Consider the following 20384-nt stretch of genomic DNA (forward strand, 5'->3'; position numbering starts at 1 on the left):
CAAAAAGAGAAGAAACTATTTTTCCTTTTCATCTTCATTTGAAAATATTTTTTCTATTAATTTTTAGTGTTGTTTTAAGATAATCCCAGTTTCTTGTTGATTATATTGCATTTTAATTATATAGTTGCACATAAAAATGTTCTATTATAAAAAACCTTTTAAAATTTTCCGCAAAATATAGTCAAAAAAGAAAAAATATATGCTAAAATACCATGTAAGGAAGAGGATATTGTTATCTCTATTATTTTTTGAATTTTTCATCATGATCATCTCTTCCTCTACTATCGCAACCTATATCTATCCTTGCATTGTCCTCTTTTACAAAGTTGATAACTTCTATATCTATAACAAAATTCACATAACAAAGTAACAAGAAATATAATGCATACATGGATGTATTTAAAGGCATTAAAAATTAGTTTAACATAGTCACATAGGCATTATGATTTATAAGAAAAAGAGAAAAGTGGCACCTACATTGAATGCCCAAATTAGAAATTTTCAAATGAAGATGCCAAAGCACAAAATATGCGGTTCACTTTACTAAAACCAAAGACCATTTATTGTTTGATGCTACTTGATATGTATTTCCTATTCTATTAGGCCACATATGTTAGGAAATATAGTTGCTTTCTTGACAATTGTGGAGAACTTGTCTAGGGACAAAGAATTAAAATTCCGGAAAGCACTAATAATTAAAATTCTGAACTAATAATACCTAAAAGTAATTTTTATTTCAAAAATATTATAGATGAGAAAAAAAAAATAGCACATGACGATTACCACAAACAAGATATAGTTTCTTTTATTTATACTTTGCAAGTGTTTCATACGGCATGAATATCTTTAGAAAATTTATTATCAATTTGATGATTTAAGAAAGATTCACAGTATAGATCTACATAGCTGCCTCAATGACTCTATTAGATGTGGTTGTTAAATCAAGACAAGAACAATAATCCAAAAGCAAAAAGAGGAAAATTTTCTATATGTATAATGATAAAAATTCGAGAAATAGATAAAATACCTGTAGTAGGTGGGTATGATGGAAACTTATTCAACTCTCGGCAACAACTAGGAAACCTTCTATGCTATTCAAGACCCTCCAAATTTTCAATAGAAGCCTTACTAAAAATAATGAAATCCGTAAGGAAGGTTAGAGATAGTGAAGGGTAAAGAAATAAAACAGATATGATAACATTTGGGAAAGAAAAGAAGTATACTTAACCAAATCGCAGAGATGCTTCAACATCCAGCATAGGAGTGGCACTCTACGATGAATAACCAGAACTGGAAGACCGATGCTGAAGGAGCTGAAGGACAAACTTTTGCAGTTAGCTTTTAATTACCAAAACTGACTAATATTTATCGTTAGATGCCACATGGCACCTATTTTTTATTACGCTAAGCCATGTGTCGAGGAATACATTAACAAGTTCACCTTTGGAAAAATCTAGACTAAGACAAATTTTAAAATTTAAAGTGTTGAAAAATCAAATAATTTTAAATTAAGCAAATAACCTAAAATAATAATTTAGAAATTTAGAAATAACCGTAACTAAGGCTAGAATAACAAATAGTAGCTTAACACAATCACTAAAACAATGAATAAATCATTAATTTGAAATATATAGATGTTTATTGAATATGACATGAATAGTTAGTGAAATATTATCACTACATAGAATTGTTTTCTTATTTTCTAATAAAATAATGGTTAGTAGACTAAGATTATACATTGTAAGTGACTTGTGATCATAAATCCATATTAATTGTTGTTTTCAATTCTTACACTTCCTTATATATATCTACCATTTAATATTTTACTAAGGTGATTTAAAAAGTTCATTTGAATAGCGATTTGTGCCATAATATTTATCAATTTTATTTCTTTGAAGAGCTAGTAATGGGAAGAGACAGCTAATAGGAAAGATGACATGCGGAAAAGTTTGAATGTTTGCTTGACTTAACTGCGAAGATACTTCAAAATTAAGCAAAAAAAGAAAGAAGGCATCCTGCATTAAATACCCAAATTGAAAATTGAAGTAATGAAATATGTAAAAGGCATGTCTTAGTTAAATTATAGTTACCAAATATTAATAGTATTTATTATTTGATGCCACTTGGCACCCATTTTCTTTTTATACTAGCCACATGTCCTAAGAAAATAAAATCACAATTTTTCATTTCAAAGTCTTGACTATGGTTAAGATTTAAAATTTAAAAAGTTCTAAAAAATTTAAGTGATAAATGTTTTAAATAATAAATCTTTTAAATTTGTTTCAAAATAAAAAAATTTTGAGCAAAAGGGTGGCAAAGACTACCACATATTTCATTAGAATTGAATAAATACAAAAGGGTAACAAGAAGAAAACAAACAAAGAGAGAAAACAGAAAAGAAAGAGAAGAAAGAAATGAGAAAGTAGGTAGGGGAGGTGACCAATCTTAGCTATACACGTATCCCGATTCAACAGCCCAAGCTAAAAGAAAAAAACCCAACCCTAAGGCAAAGCAAACTCCAGCCAATCAACACTAAACAGACAAACTCTCTTGAGGTAGCATTCACTGATCCAAATAGAGATCACTACGGTAATCTTAAATCACCGGTGATCCTCATCCTAAGGTAAACTGATCCCCAATGATCTAAGATCACCATTTTTGGTAATGTTATGTTCTAGTGATTAGAAATTTTTGGTTATCCACGAGTAACCTATTAGAAATTTATTCATGAACCTTTATAAAGTGCATGGAATTAGCCGAGATGGAACCAGAATTACATCTTTGAGGTGGCCAAATTCAAAAAGGGGAGGACAAAATAGCATCATTGTAACAATATCTCTATAAATATATAGTAACGATACTCTAAAATATTTTTAAATGATTACTCTTTTAATACAATCAATTATTATAAATAAATTTCAAAATTTTTAAATCAGTTTATTCCTAAATTCACGATAGTGAAAAGAAAATAAAAATATTTATGACAATGGAATAATATATTTTTTATGAAAATTTGTTTACTATTCTAACAAATAGAAATCCGATAAGTTACCATGTCATGTTTCACTCTATGGAACAACTATGGCATTAGAAAGAAAAGGAAAAGAAAGAACCGAAGTATTTTGACTCTTATTAAGTTGAAAATAGAATTGCACCGAAGAGGAGAAAGAAGAGGGAAGGCTGTGCTATCGTTGGTTGTAAGATGATAAAAGGCTGGTGATCATTTTTGGATTTGGCTTAAATGATATGGCCATTTGAATTTCTCATTTTATAAGAATCTTAATTTTCATATTAAATATGACATTAAAATTACATCCCAAAAGGAGATGGTTTCCTTTTCACCTAAATAACCACACACCAATGCAAACATATAAAGAAGAAGAAGTCCACTATTATCTGTTGATGAGGTCTAACCGAAATTTGTTGTAATATAGTCAGGATATGAGAGATCCCCCATTGGTCTAACCGTACTTGGAGGCCATGGACTATATTGAAAGGGGGGCATGCCTAATTTGTAAGGGGCCTAAGTAGGAAGGATTAGAGAGCCTAGAAGTGCAATGGCCCGTGCTAGCATCCCCCCACACCCAAAAAAAAGGAGAAAACACACACACACAAACACACACAAAAAGGCTCGATTTCTGGAAATTAGTAGTATAGAAAATAAAAAGATATTCTAAAAAACAAAATACAAAAAGAGAAGAAACTATTTTTCCCTTTCATCATTATTTGAAAATATTTTTTCTATTAATTTTTAGAGTTGTTTTAAGATAATCCCAGTTTCTTGTTGAGTATATTGCATTTCAATTATACAGTTGCACATAAAAATGTTTTATTAGAAAAAACCTTTTAAAATTTTCTACAAAATAAGGGCAAAAAAGAGAAAATATAAGCAAAAATACCATGCAAGGAACAAAATATTGTCGTATCTTTGTTATTTTTTGAATTTTTCACCATGATCATCTCTTCCTCTACTATCGCAACCTATATCTATCTTTGCATTGTCCTCTTTTACAAAGTTGATAATTTCTATATCTATAACAAAATTCATGCAACAAAGTAATAAGAAATATAATGGATACATGGATGTATTTTAAAGGCATTAAACATAAGTTTAACATAGTCGCATAGGTATTATGATTTATAGGAAAAAGAGAAAAGTGGCACCTGTATTGAATGCCCAAATTAGAAATTTCAAATGAAGATGCCAAAGCACAAATTTTGCGGTTCACTAAACTAAAACCGAAGACCATTTATTGTTTGATGCTACTTGATATGTATTTCCTATTCTATTAGGCCACATATGTTAGGAAATACAGTTTCTTTCTTGACAATTGTGGAGAACTTGTCTAGGGACAAAGAATTAAAATTCCGAAAAGCACTAATAATTTCAAAGAATTCTGAACTAATAATACCTAAAAGTAATATTTATTTTAAAAATATGATAGATGAGAGAAAATAAAAAAATAGCATATGACGATAACCACAAACAAGATATGGTTTCTTTTATTTATACTTTGCAAGTGTTTCATACGGCATGAATATCTTTAGAAAAATTATTATCAATTTGATGATTTAAGAAAGATTCACAGTATAGATCCACATAGCTGCCTCAATAACTCTATTAGATGTGGTTGTTAAATCAAGACAAGAACAATAATCCAAAAGCAGAAAGAGGAAAAATTCCTATATGTATAATTATAAAAATTCGAGAAATAGATTAAATACCTGTAGTAGGTGTGTTTGATGGAAACTTATTCAACTCTCGGCAACAACTAGGAAACCTTCTATGCAATTCAAGACCCTCCAAATTTTCAATAGAAACCTTACTAAAAATAATGAAATCCGTAAGGAAGGTTAGAGATACTGAAGGGTAAAGAAATAAAACAGATATGATAACATTTGGGAAAGAAAAGAAGTATACTTAACCTAATCGCAGGGATGCTTCAACATCAAGGATGGAGTGGCACTCTACGATGAATACCCAGAACTGGAATACTGATGCTGAAGGAGCTGAAGGACAAACTTTTACGGTTAGCTTTTAATTACCAAAACTGACTAACATTTATTGTTAGATGCCACATGGCACCCATTTTTTGTTACGCTAAGCCATGTATCGAGGAATACATTAACAAGTTCACCTTTGGAAAAATCTAGACTAAGACAAATTTTAAAATTTAAAGTGTTGAAAATTCAAATAATTTTAAATTAAGCAGATAACCTAAAATAATAATTTATATATTTAGAAATAACCGTAACTAAGGCTAGAATAACAAATAGTAGCTTCACACAATCACTATAAACAATGAATAAATCATTAATTTGTAATATATAGATGTTTATTGAATATGCCATGAATAGTTAGTGAAATATTATCACTACATAGAATTGTTTTCTTATTTTCTAATAAAATAATGGTTGTTAGACTAAGATTATACACTGTAAGTGACTTGTGATCATAAATCGATATTAAATGTTGTTTTCAATTCTTACACTTCCTTATATATCTCCCATTTAATATTTTCCTAAGGTGATTTAAAATGTTCATTTGAATAGCGATTTGCGCCATAATATTTATCAATTTTATTTCTTTGAAGAGCTATAATGGGAAGAGACAGCGAATAGGAAAGATGACATGCGGAAAAGTTTGAATGTTTGCTTGACTTAACTGCGAAGATACTTCAAGATTAAGCAAAAAAAGAAAGAAGGCATCCTGCATTAAATACCCAAATTGAAAATTTAAGTAATGAAATAGGTAAAAGGCATGTCTTAGTTAAATTATAGTTACTAAATATTAATAGAATTTATTATTTGATGCCACTTGGCACCCATTTTCTTTTTATACTAGCCACATGTCCTAAGAAAATAAAATCACAATTTTTCATTTCAAAGTCTTGACTATGGTTAAGATTTAAAATTTAAAAAGTTCTAGAAAATTTAAGTGATAAATGTTTTAAATAATAAATCTTTTAAATTTGTTTCAAAATAAAAAGAAATTGAGCAAAAGGGTGGCAAAGACTACCACATATTTCATTAGAATTGAATAAATACAAAAGGGTAACAAGAAGAAAACAAAAGAAGGGAAGAGAGAAAACAGAAAAGAAAGAGAAGAAAGAAACGAGAAAGTAGGTAGGGGAGGTGACCAATCTTAACTATACACGTATCCCGATTCAACAGCCCAAACAAAAAGAAAAAAACCCAACCCTAAGGCAAAGCAAACTCCAGCCAATCAACACCAAACAGACAAACTCTCTTGAAGTAGCATTCACTGATCCAAATAGAGATCACTACGGTAATGTTAAATCACCGGTGATCATCATCCTAAGGTAAACTGATCCCCAATGATCTAAGATCACCATTTTTGGTAATGCTATGTTCTAGTGATTGGAAATTTCTGGTTATCCACAAGTAACCTATTAGAATTTATTCATGAACCTTTATAAAGCGCATGGAATTAGCCGGGATAGAATCAGAATTACATCTTTGAGGTGGCCAAATTCAAAAAGGGGACGACAAAATAGCATCATTGTAACAATATCTCCATAAATATATAGTAACGATACTCTAAAATATTTTTAAATGATTACACTTTTAATACAATCAATTATTATAAATAAATTTTAAAAATTTTAAATCAGTTTATTCCTAAATTCATGATAGTGAAAAGAAAATAAAAATACTTATGACAATGGAATAATATATTTTTTATGAAAATTTGTTTACTATTCTAACAAATAGAAATCCGACAAGTTACCATGTCATATTTCACTCTATGGAACAACTATGGCATTAGAAAGAAAAGGAAAAGAAAGAACCGAAGTATTGATTTGACTCTTATTAAGTTGAATATAGAATTGCACCGAAGAGGAAAGAGAAGAGGGAAGGCTGTGATATCGTTGGTTGTAAGATGATAAAAGGCTGGTGATCATATTTGGATTTGGCTTAAATGATACGACCATTTGAATTTCTCATTTGATAAGAATCTTAATTTTCATATTAAATATGACATTAAAAATTACATCCCAAAAGGAGATGGTTTCCTTTTCACCTAAATAACCACACACCAATGCAAACATATAAAGAAGAAGAAGTCCACTATTATCTGTTGATGAGGTCTAACCGTACATTGTTGTAATATAGTCAGGATATGAGAGATCCCCCATTGGTCTAACCGTACCTAGAGGCCATGGACTCTATTGAAAGGGGGCCATGCCTAATTTGTAAGGGGCCTAAGTAGGAAGGATTAGAGAGCCTAGAGGTGCAATGGCCCTTGCTAGCATCCCCCCCACACCCCAAAAAAAAGGAGAAAACACACACACACGCACACACAAAAAGGCTCGATTTCTGGAAATTAGTACTATAGAAAATAAAAAGATATTCTAAAAAACAAAATACAAAAAGGGAAGAAACCATTTTTTCCCTTTCACCTTTATTTGAATATATTTTTTCTATTAATTTTTAGTGTTGTTTTAAGATAATCCCAGTTTCTTGTTGATTATATAGCATTTTAATTATATAGTTGCACATAAAAATGTTTTATTAGAAAAAACCTTTTAAAATTTTCGACAAAATATGGGCAAAAAAGAGAAAATATAAGCTAAAATACCATGTAAGGAAGAAAATATTGTTGTATCTTTGTTATTGTTCGAATTTTTCACCATGATCATCTCTTCCTCTACTATCGCAACCTATATCTATCTTTGCATTGTCCTCTTTTACAAAGTTGATAATTTCTATATCTATAACAAAATTCACGCAACAAAGTAACAAGAAATATAATGGATACATGGATGTATTTTAAAGGCATTAAACATAAGTTTAACATAGTCGCATAGGTATTATGATTTATAAGAAAAAGAGAAAAGTGGCACCTGTATTGAATGCCTAAATTAGAAATTTTCAAATGAAGATGCCAAAGCACAAATTTTGCGGTTCACTTTACTAAAACTGAAGACCATTTATTGTTTGATGTTTGATGCTACTTGATATGTATTTCCTATTCTATTAGGCCACATATGTTAGGAAATACAGTTTCTTTCTTGACAATTGTGGAGAACTTGTCTAGGGACAAAGAATTAAAATTCCGAAAAGCACTAATAATTTCAAACAATTCTGAACTAATAATACCTAAAAGCAATTTTTATTTTAAAAATATGATAGTTGAGAGAAAATAAAAAAATAGCATATGACGATAACCACAAACAAGATATGGTTTCTTTTATTTATACTTTGCAAGTGTTTCATACGGCATGAATATCTTTAGAAAATTTATTATCAATTTGGTGATTTAAGAAAGATTCACAGTATAGATCCACATAGCTGCCTCAATGACTCTATAAGATGTGGTTGTTAAATCAAGACAAGAACAATAATCCAAAAGCAGAAAGAGGAAAAATTCCTATATGTATAATTATAAAAATTCGAGAAATAGATTAAATACCTGTAGTAGGTGTGTTTGATGGAAACTTATTCAACTCTCGGCAACAACTAGGAAACCTTCTATGCAATTCAAGACCCTCCAAATTTTCAATAGAAACCTTACTAAAAATAATGAAACCCGTAAGGAAGGTTAGAGATACTGAAGGGTAAAGAAATAAAACAGATATGATAACATTTGGGAAAGAAAAGAAGTATACTTAACCTAATCGCAGGGATGCTTCAACATCAAGGATGGAGTGGCACTCTACGATGAATACCCAGAACTGGAATACTGATGCTGAAGGAGCTGAAGGACAAACTTTTACGGTTAGCTTTTAATTACCAAAACTGACTAACATTTATTGTTAGATGCCACATGGCACCCATTTTTTATTACGCTAAGCCATGTATCGAGGAATACATTAACAAGTTCACCTTTGGAAAAATCTAGACTAAGACAAATTTTAAAATTTAAAGTGTCGAAAATTCAAATAATTTTAAATTAAGCAGATAACCTAAAATAATAATTTATATATTTAGAAATAACCGTAACTAAGGCTAGAATAACAAATAGTAGCTTCCCACAATCACTATAAACAATGAATAAATCATTAATTTGTAATATATAGATGTTTATTGAATATGCCATGAATAGTTAGTGAAATATTATCACTACATAGAATTGTTTTCTTATTTTCTAATAAAATAATGGTTGTTAGACTAAGATTATACACTGTAAGTGACTTGTGATCATAAATCGATATTAAATGTTGTTTTCAACTCTTACACTTCCTTATATATCTCCCATTTAATATTTTCCTAAGGTGATTTAAAATGTTCATTTGAATAGCGATTTGCGCCATAATGTTTATCAATTTTATTTCTTTGAAGAGCTATAATGGGAAGAGACAGCGAATAGGAAAGATGACATGCGGAAAAGTTTGAATGTTTGCTTGACTTAACTGCGAAGATACTTCAAGATTAAGCAAAAAAAGAAAGAAGGCATCCTGCATTAAATACCCAAATTGAAAATTTAAGTAATGAAATAGGTAAAAGGCATGTCTTAGTTAAATTATAGTTACTAAATATTAATAGAATTTATTATTTGATGCCACTTGGCACCCATTTTCTTTTTATACTAGCCTCATGTCCTAAGAAAATAAAATCACAATTTTTCATTTCAAAGTCTTGACTATGGTTAAGATTTAAAATTTAAGAAGTTCTAGAAAATTTAAGTGATAAATGTTTTAAATAATAAATCTTTTAAATTTGTTTCAAAATAAAAAAAAATTGAGCAAAAGGGTGGCAAAGACTGCCACATATTTCATTAGAATTGAATAAATACAAAAGGGTAACAAGAAGAAAACAAAAGAAGGGAAGAGAGAAAACAGAAAAGAAAGAGAAGAAAGAAACGAGAAAGTAGGTAGGGGAGGTGACCAATCTTAACTATACACGTATCCCGATTCAACAGCCCAAACAAAAAGAAAAAAACCCAACCCTAAGGCAAAGCAAACTCCAGCCAATCAACACCAAACAGACAAACTCTCTTGAAGCAGCATTCACTGATCCAAATAGAGATCACTACGGTAATGTTAAATCACCGGTGATCATCATCCTAAGGTAAACTGATCCCCAATGATCTAAGATCACCATTTTTGGTAATGCTATGTTCTAGTGGTTGGAAATTTCTGGTTATCCACAAGTAACCTATTAGAAATTTATTCATGAACCTTTATAAAGCGCATGGAATTAGCCGGGATAGAATCAGAATTACATCTTTGAGGTGGCCAAATTCAAAAAGGGGACGACAAAATAGCATCATTGTAACAATATCTCCATAAATATATAGTAACGATACTCTAAAATATTTTTAAATGATTACACTTTTAATACAATCAATTATTATAAATAAATTTTAAAATTTTTAAATCAGTTTATTCCTAAATTCATGATAGTGAAAAGAAAATAAAAATACTTATGACAATGGAATAATATATTTTTTATGAAAATTTGTTTACTATTCTAACAAATAGAAATCCGACAAGTTACCATGTCATGTTTCACTCTATGGAACAACTATGGCATTAGAAAGAAAAGGAAAAGAAAGAACCGAAGTATTGATCTGACTCTTATTAAGTTGAATATAGAATTGCACCGAAGAGGAAAGAGAAGAGGGAAGGCTGTGATATCGTTGGTTGTAAGATGATAAAAGGCTGGTGATCATATTTGGATTTGGCTTAAATGATATGGCCATTTGAATTTCTCATTTGATAAGAATCTTAATTTTCATATTAAATATGACATTAAAAATTACATCCCAAAAGGAGATGGTTTCCTTTTCACCTAAATAACCACACACACCAATGCAAACATATAAAGAAGAAGAAGTCCACTATTATCTGTTGATGAGGTCTAACCGTACATTGTTGTAATATAGTCAGGATATGAGAGATCCCCCGTTGGTCTAACCGTACCTAGAGGCCATGGACTCTATTGAAAGGGGGCCATGCCTAATTTGTAAGGGGCCTAAGTAGGAAGGATTAGAGAGCCTAGAGGTGCAATGGCCCTTGCTAGCATCCCCCCCACACCCCAAAAAAAAGGAGAAAACACACACACATGCACACACAAAAAGGCTCGATTTCTGGAAATTAGTACTATAGAAAATAAAAAGATATTCTAAAAACCAAAATACAAAAAGGGAAGAAACCATTTTTTCCCTTTCACCTTTATTTGAACATATTTTTTCTATTAATTTTTAGTGTTGTTTTAAGATAATCCCAGTTTCTTGTTGATTATATAGCATTTTAATTATATAGTTGCACATAAAAATGTTTTATTAGAAAAAACCTTTTAAAATTTTCGACAAAATATGGGCAAAAAAGAGAAAATATAAGCTAAAATACCATGTAAGGAAGAAAATATTGTTGTATCTTTGTTATTGTTCGAATTTTTCACCAGGATCATCTCTTCCTCTACTATCGCAACCTATATCTATCTTTGCATTGTCCTCTTTTACAAAGTTGATAATTTCTATATCTAAAACAAAATTCACGCAACAAAGTAATAAGAAATATAATGGATACATGGATGTATTTTAAAGGCATTAAACATAAGCTTAACATAGTCGCATAGGTATTATGATTTATAAGAAAAAGAGAAAAGTGGCACCTGTATTGAATGCCTAAATTAGAAATTTTCAAATGAAGATGCCAAAGCACAAATTTTGCGGTTCACTTTACTAAAACTGAAGACCATTTATTGTTTGATGTTTGATGCTACTTGATATGTATTTCCTATTCTATTAGGCCACATATGTTAGGAAATACAGTTTCTTTCTTGACAATTGTGGAGAACTTGTCTAGGGACAAAGAATTAAAATTCCGAAAAGCACTAATAATTTCAAACAATTCTGAACTAATAATACCTAAAAGCAATTTTTATTTTAAAAATATGATAGTTGAGAGAAAATAAAAAAATAGCATATGACGATAACCACAAACAAGATATGGTTTCTTTTATTTATACTTTGCAAGTGTTTCATACGGCATGAATATCTTTAGAAAATTTATTATCAATTTGGTGATTTAAGAAAGATTCACAGTATAGATCCACATAGCTGCCTCAATGACTCTATAAGATGTGGTTGTTAAATCAAGACAAGAACAATAATCCAAAAGCAGAAAGAGGAAAAATTCCTATATGTATAATTATAAAATTCGAGAAATAGATTAAATACCTGTAGTAGGTGTGTTTGATGGAAACTTATTCAACTCTCGGCAACAAGTAGGAAACCTTCTATGCAATTCAAGACCCTCCAAATTTTCAATAGAAACCTTACTAAAAATAATGAAACCCGTAAGGAAGGTTAGAGATACTGAAGGGTAAAGAAATAAAACAGATATGATAACATTTGGGAAAGAAAAGAAGTATACTTAACCTAATCGCAGGGATGCTTCAACATCAAGGATGGAGTGGCACTCTACGATGAATACCCAGAACTGGAATACTGATGCTGAAGGAGCTGAAGGACAAACTTTTACGGTTAGCTTTTAATTACCAAAACTGACTAACATTTATTGTTAGATGCCACATGGCACCCATTTTTTATTACGCTAAGCCATGTATCGAGGAATACATTAACAAGTTCACCTTTGGAAAAATCTAGACTAAGACAAATTTTAAAATTTAAAGTGTCGAAAATTCAAATAATTTTAAATTAAGCAGATAACCTAAAATAATAATTTATATATTTAGAAATAACCGTAACTAAGGCTAGAATAACAAATAGTAGCTTCCCACAATCACTATAAACAATGAATAAATCATTAATTTGTAATATATAGATGTTTATTGAATATGCCATGAATAGTTAGTGAAATATTATCACTACATAGAATTGTTTTCTTATTTTCTAATAAAATAATGGTTGTTAGACTAAGATTATACACTGTAAGTGACTCGTGATCATAAATCGATATTAAATGTTGTTTTCAATTCTTACACTTCCTTATATATCTCCCAATTAATATTTTCCTAAGGTGATTTAAAATGTTCATTTGAATAGCGATTTGCGCCATAATGTTTATCAATTTTATTTCTTTGAAGAGCTATAATGGGAAGAGACAGCGAATAGGAAAGATGACATGCGGAAAAGTTTGAATGTTTGCTTGACTTAACTGCGAAGATACTTCAAGATTAAGCAAAAAAAGAAAGAAGGCATCCTGCATTAAATACCCAAATTGAAAATTTAAGTAATGAAATAGGTAAAAGGCATGTCTTAGTTAAATTATAGTTACTAAATATTAATAGAATTTATTATTTGATGCCACTTGGCACCCATTTTCTTTTTATACTAGCCTCATGTCCTAAGAAAATAAAATCACAATTTTTCATTTCAAAGTCTTGACTATGGTTAAGATTTAAAATTTAAGAAGTTCTAGAAAATTTAAGTGATAAATGTTTTAAATAATAAATCTTTTAAATTTGTTTCAAAATAAAAAAAAATTGAGCAAAAGGGTGGCAAAGACTGCCACATATTTCATTAGAATTGAATAAATACAAAAGGGTAACAAGAAGAAAACAAAAGAAGGGAAGAGAGAAAACAGAAAAGAAAGAGAAGAAAGAAACGAGAAAGTAGGCAGAGGAGGTGACCAATCTTAACTATACACGTATCCCGATTCAACAGCCCAAACAAAAAGAAAAAAACCCAACCCTAAGGCAAAGCAAACTCCAGCCAATCAACACCAAACAGACAAACTCTCTTGAAGTAGCATTCACTTATCCAAATAGAGATCACTACGGTAATGTTAAATCACCGGTGATCATCATCCTAAGGTAAACTGATCCCCAATGATCTAAGATCACCATTTTTGGTAATGCTATGTTCTAGTGATTGGAAATTTCTGGTTATCCACAAGTAACCTATTAGAATTTATTCATGAACCTTTATAAAGCGCATGGAATTAGCCGGGATAGAATCAGAATTACATCTTTGAGGTGGCCAAATTCAAAAAGGGGACGACAAAATAGCATCATTGTAACAATATCTCCATAAATATATAGTAACGATACTCTAAAATATTTTTAAATGATTACACTTTTAATACAATCAATTATTATAAATAAATTTTAAAAATTTTAAATCAGTTTATTCCTAAATTCATGATAGTGAAAAGAAAATAAAAATACTTATGACAATGGAATAATATATTTTTTATGAAAATTTGTTTACTATTCTAACAAATAGAAATCCGACAAGTTACCATGTCATATTTCACTCTATGGAACAACTATGGCATTAGAAAGAAAAGGAAAAGAAAGAACCGAAGTATTGATTTGACTCTTATTAAGTTGAATATAGAATTGCACCGAAGAGGAAAGAGAAGAGGGAAGGCTGTGATATCGTTGGTTGTAAGATGATAAAAGGCTGGTGATCATATTTGGATTTGGCTTAAATGATATGGCCATTTGAATTTCTCATTTGATAAGAATCTTAATTTTCATATTAAATAATGACATTAAAAATTACATCCCAAAAGGAGATGGTTTCCTTTTCACCTAAATAACCACACACCAAAGCAAACATATAAAGAAGAAGAAGTCCACTATTATCTGTTGATGAGGTCTAACCGTACATTGTTGTAATATAGTCAGGATATGAGAGATCCCCCATTGGTCTAACCGTACCTAGAGGCCATGGACTCTATTGAAAGGGGGCCATGCCTAATTTCTAAGGGGCCTAAGTAGGAAGGATTAGAGAGCCTAGAGGTGCAATGGCCCTTGCTAGCATCCCCCCCACACCCCAAAAAAAAGGAGAAAACACACACACACGCACACACAAAAAGGCTCGATTTCTGAAAATTAGTACTATAGAAAATAAAAGATATTCTAAAAAACAAAATACAAAAAGGGAAGAAACCATTTTTTCCCTTTCACTTTTATTTGAATATATTTTTTCTATTAATTTTTAGTGTTGTTTTAAGATAATCCCAGTTTCTTGTTGATTATATAGCATTTTAATTATATAGTTGCACATAAAAATGTTTTATTAGAAAAAACCTTTTAAAATTTTCGACAAAATATGGGCAAAAAAGAGAAAATATAAGCTAAAATACCATGTAAGGAAGAAAATATTGTTGTATCTTTGTTATTGTTCGAATTTTTCACCATGATCATCTCTTCCTCTACTATCGCAACCTATATCTATCTTTGCATTGTCCTCTTTTACAAAGTTGATAATTTCTATATCTATAACAAAATTCACGCAACAAAGTAATAAGAAATATAATGGATACATGGATGTATTTTAAAGGCATTAAACATAAGTTTAACATAGTCGCATAGGTATTATGATTTATAAGAAAAAGAGAAAAGTGGCACCTGTATTGAATGCCTAAATTAGAAATTTTCAAATGAAGATGCCAAAGCACAAATTTTGCGGTTCACTTTACTAAAACTGAAGACCATTTATTGTTTGATGTTTGATGCTACTTGATATGTATTTCCTATTCTATTAGGCCACATATGTTAGGAAATACAGTTTCTTTCTTGACAATTGTGGAGAACTTGTCTAGGGACAAAGAATTAAAATTCCGAAAAGCACTAATAATTTCAAACAATTCTGAACTAATAATACCTAAAAGCAATTTTTATTTTAAAAAATATGATAGTTGAGAGAAAATAAAAAAATAGCATATGACGATAACCACAAACAAGATATGGTTTCTTTTATTTATACTTTGCAAGTGTTTCATACGGCATGAATATCTTTAGAAAATTTATTATCAATTTGGTGATTTAAGAAAGATTCACAGTATAGATCCACATAGCTGCCTCATGACTCTATAAGATGTGGTTGTTAAATCAAGACAAGAACAATAATCCAAAAGCAGAAAGAGGAAAAATTCCTATATGTATAATTATAAAAATTCGAGAAATAGATTAAATACCTGTAGTAGGTGTGTTTGATGGAAACTTATTCAACTCTCGGCAACAACTAGGAAACCTTCTATGCTAATTCAAGACCCTCCAAATTTTCAATAGAAACCTTACTAAAAATAATGAAACCCGTAAGGAAGGTTAGAGATACTGAAGGGTAAAGAAATAAAACAGATATGATAACATTTGGGAAAGAAAAGAAGTATACTTAACCTAATCGCAGGGATGCTTCAACATCAAGGATGGAGTGGCACTCTACGATGAATACCCAGAACTGGAATACTGATGCTGAAGGAGCTGAAGGACAAACTTTTACGGTTAGCTTTTAATTACCAAAACTGACTAACATTTATTGTTAGATGCCACATGGCACCCATTTTTTATTACGCTAAGCCATGTATCGAGGAATACATTAACAAGTTCACCTTTGGAAAAATCTAGACTAAGACAAATTTTAAAATTTAAAGTGTCGAAAATTCAAATAATTTTAAATTAAGCAGATAACCTAAAATAATAATTTATATATTTAGAAATAACCGTAACTAAGGCTAGAATAACAAATAGTAGCTTCCCACAATCACTATAAACAATGAATAAATCATTAATTTGTAATATATAGATGTTTATTGAATATGCCATGAATAGTTAGTGAAATATTATCACTACATAGAATTGTTTTCTTATTTTCTAATAAAATAATGGTTGTTAGACTAAGATTATACACTGTAAGTGACTTGTGATCATAAATCGATATTAAATGTTGTTTTCAACTCTTACACTTCCTTATATATCTCCCATTTAATATTTTCCTAAGGTGATTTTAAAATGTTCATTTGAATAGCGATTTGCGCCATAATGTTTATCAATTTTATTTCTTTGAAGAGCTATAATGGGAAGAGACAGCGAATAGGAAAGATGACATGCGGAAAAGTTGAATGTTTGCTTGACTTAACTGCGAAGATACTTCAAGATTAAGCAAAAAAAGAAAAGAAGGCATCCTGCATTAAATACCCAATTTGAAAATTTAAGTAATGAAATAGGTAAAAGGCATGTCTTAGTTAAATTATAGTTACTAAATATTAATAGAATTTATTATTTGATGCCACTTGGCACCCATTTCTTTTTATACTAGCCTCATGTCCTAAGAAAATAAAATCACAATTTTTCATTTCAAAGTCTTGACTATGGTTAAGATTTAAAATTTAAGAAGTTCTAGAAAATTTAAGTGATAAATGTTTTAAATAATAAATCTTTTAAATTTGTTTTCAAAATAAAAAAAAATTGAGCAAAAGGGTGGCAAAGACTGCCACATATTCATTAGAATTGAATAAATACAAAGGGTAACAAGAAGAAAACAAAAGAAGGGAAGAGAGAAAACAAAAAAGAAAGAGAAGAAAGAAAGGAGAAAGTAGGTAGGGGAGGTGACCAATCTTAACTATACACGTATCCCGATTCAACAGCCCAAACAAAAAGAAAAAAACCCAACCCTAAGGCAAAGCAAACTCTAGCCAATCAACACTAAACAGACAAACTCTCTTGAAGCAGCATTCACTGATCCAAATAGAGATCACTACGGTAAACTTAAATCACCGGTGATCCTCAACCTAGGTAAACTGATCCCCAATGATCTAAGATCACCATTTTTGGTAATGCTATGTTCTAGTGATTAGAAATTTCTGGTTATCCACGAATAACCTATTAGGCATGCCATAAGAATCCTAGATCACTGCCCGTATAATACCGACACTATGCTTGATATATTTCATATATTTTGCAACTACCAAACAAAAGTCTCACATAAATCATAGGAAAACATACATGAATTGCTTAGACAGACCAGTAATAATTTTGACAACAAAATTATTAATCCTATCAAAATATATTAATTATTATTATGAAACAAATATTTTTATATCTTTATTTTTATATTATAAATAAGGCAAATAGAAGTAACATAAAATAAGGCAAATAGAAGTAATATATTAAACAATTTCATAGTATAAATATAAAGTACAATAATAAATTTTTATCATAATAACAAAATCTAATTGAATAATAATGTGATAATAATATAATTAATAATATATTAATAATATAATATATATCATCAATACTATATATGTAATATCAATATAATATATTAATGGTATATTGATATACTAATTTTTCTTGCTGAACTGAAGAATATTTTTCTCCCCAAATTTGAGCTCAAGATCACTACCTTTGAGTGATCTTGGAAATTCAAGGATGGGTTTATGGTCACCAGATTGGACGGTGATTTTAATTTGAGATCACTAAGATGTGGGATTACTACGGTACAACCAAATGAAGTAATCTTGTCACCTCTACTTGCATCATCCTTGATCTTGGGGTCATCATCCCATACCAAACGCCCCTTGAGTGTTTTAGCAAATAATTGGTGGAGCTTCCTCATCATATCTTTCTACCTTGCCAAATCAAAGCCTATTGTCACACCCATCATGTCTCCCAGGCGCTAAAGCGCCCAAGGGCTACTTCCCTTTGCCGAAGCAAGCGTGGCCCCATCTAGACACAATGCGATGCTATTGCTACTCAATGCTCCTCCACGGTATCTCCCTTATAGCCTCTTCCAACTCCATTGTGCTGCCACTATCGTCCTCTCCATGCCCTGTGGCGTCAGATCGCCACTCTCAAATCAACACCACCTAGCTCCTTGCCTTGCTTCACTTTCGCAGCCTCCATTTTGTGTCTGCTCTTGGTGGATGACAATTATTCTCCCATCTCTCTCAAGTATTTCATCGAGCATTTTCCCTGCATACCGCCACTCCTCGTCGCTCTCCATGGCAACGTCAGCACAGCCACCACTCACCACCATGAGCTACCACGCGACATCGCCGGCCACCGCCCCATCAAAACTAGCCAGCACACAACCAGAACCACTTGGTCCACCAGCTTGCGGCCACGGCTCCATTGCCCTAGGGCCTTAGGCCACCGATCGTAGCCACCAAGCCACAACCACTGCCTCCTGGGGCTGCCACCGGTTGGGCCTGCAGGACCTCAGCCAACACTGCCTGGGCCATCAAGCCACGGCAACCATCTCCCTTGAATCCACCAGTCTCCATCACCTGGGGGCTCTATCACGAACACCATCGAGCCACCTACCTCCGCCAAGATCTCTATAATCTTGGCCACCATTAGTCGCAAGCACCTAAACCGCGACGCCTCCAGGGGGAGAGAAGAGAGGAAGAGGGAGCGAGGAGGAGGGGGAAGAGTGGAGGGAAAATGAGAGGCTCCACCGCCATAAACTACGGTTAGTTTTTTTTTTTTTTTTTTTTTTTTTTTGTTCGTAAATAACGGGGGATACGAGCGCCTGTCACTCTGGTAAGCGAAAATAATTAAAAATAATATAACACAATCATCGACAACAATGTATTGCACAATCACCTTTACACAAAGTTCATATATATTAAGCCGATCCTCGTGGAAAATATGGCTAGGATGGACGAATACTTCTGAAACAAGAGTTACCATTGAGTTAAGAACAAGAGACTGATTCATGGCTGATTTGACGACCAATATTGATACAGCCTCTCCAACATAAGAATTGTTGCAAATTTAAAGGCCATAACATTGTAAAGGTGCTACAATGTCCAATATCTAAGCAGTTTCTCCATATCATGAGAGAGCATTAAAAGTCCAATAGCTTAAAGCCCATGCATAGTCTGACATTCATTGTCTAAGTTCTAGTTTTATTAGAATTCTTATTTAGTTGGCCATTAGTTCTAATAATTTTAGAATTTACGCTTAGCGTTAGGCTTGATATAATTAAGTTAAGTTTGTTTTTAAGTAAAAGTAGGAGACTGTAATATTTTTGTCTTTCAATAAGATATGTTGATTTTTTTGTCCCATAATGGAAAAAAAATATATTCAAGAGTGGGAGAGAGCTGCACGAGGAAAGTAGAGGAGAGGATCCTTTTTGGTGAGGTGGAGTATCTTTAATAGTGCGAGCCAAACTCATTATTTTAATCTTTATTTTCTTTTAAATAATTTTTTTTTTCTCTCCTCAATTTTTTTTCTTCCACTACTATTGCTTGATTTAATTAGTATTTATTTTGGATCCTAGACCGGTACGTTTGATCTTCTGAGTCATCTAATATCTAAAGTAAAGTTTGTAGGTTACAAACTTGTTTGGTCCTTATCAATGGAGAAATGTGACTTGCCAGGGAATTAGACGGGGTAAGCCATTGTCACCTCTTTTCATTCTTTGATCTCACATTTTGTCGACCAATAGTGCTATTATAGGTTTTCAAATTTGAGTGATAATGACTATAGCGCCATCAATCGTATGCCAGTGTTTTGGCTATTGCCAATACCTCATTGAGAATTGTGGTGAGATCCAAGCTATTTTTGAGAATTATATCACCAAGCAAAGGTCCATGTAACCAAGTATTCTATTATTAAGTATCCAATTGGATGCACGCTAGAACTCAGTTCTATCCCACAGCCTTAGTTTCCTGTTACTTCACAGGTAGTTGCATGCATTATTAGAGAGC

The 20384-nt window shown here is 31.3% G+C and overlaps 1 protein-coding gene across 23 annotated transcripts in view; it reads right to left on the reverse strand.

The window, feature by feature from the left end:
• LOC103717301 (putative FBD-associated F-box protein At1g61330) overlaps nt 1-19127 on the reverse strand; it is a 33723-nt gene extending 14596 nt beyond the window's left edge. For 3 of the 23 annotated variants that reach the window (XR_005507121.1, XM_039116446.1, XM_039116448.1), the window contains exons 1-10: nt 16066-16319; nt 15864-15965; nt 12353-12436; nt 12152-12252; nt 8639-8722; nt 8438-8538; nt 4927-5010; nt 4726-4826; nt 1224-1313; nt 1028-1128 (exon numbers count right to left, since the gene is read on the reverse strand). The gene's annotated coding sequence lies outside the window, so the exon portion shown is untranslated. Of the gene's footprint in view, nt 1-1027; nt 1129-1223; nt 1314-4725; nt 4827-4921; nt 5011-8437; nt 8539-8633; nt 8723-12151; nt 12253-12347; nt 12437-15863; nt 15966-16060; nt 16321-18195 lie in introns of those variants that run through there. The other 20 variants (XM_026808516.2, XM_039116450.1, XM_039116454.1 and 17 more) reach the window with 20 other exon arrangements.
• Nucleotides 19128-20384: the final 1257 nt, after the last annotated feature.

Source organism: Phoenix dactylifera, unplaced genomic scaffold (genome assembly GCF_009389715.1).
Source record: "Phoenix dactylifera cultivar Barhee BC4 unplaced genomic scaffold, palm_55x_up_171113_PBpolish2nd_filt_p 000092F, whole genome shotgun sequence".
NCBI lineage: Eukaryota > Viridiplantae > Streptophyta > Magnoliopsida > Arecales > Arecaceae > Phoenix > Phoenix dactylifera.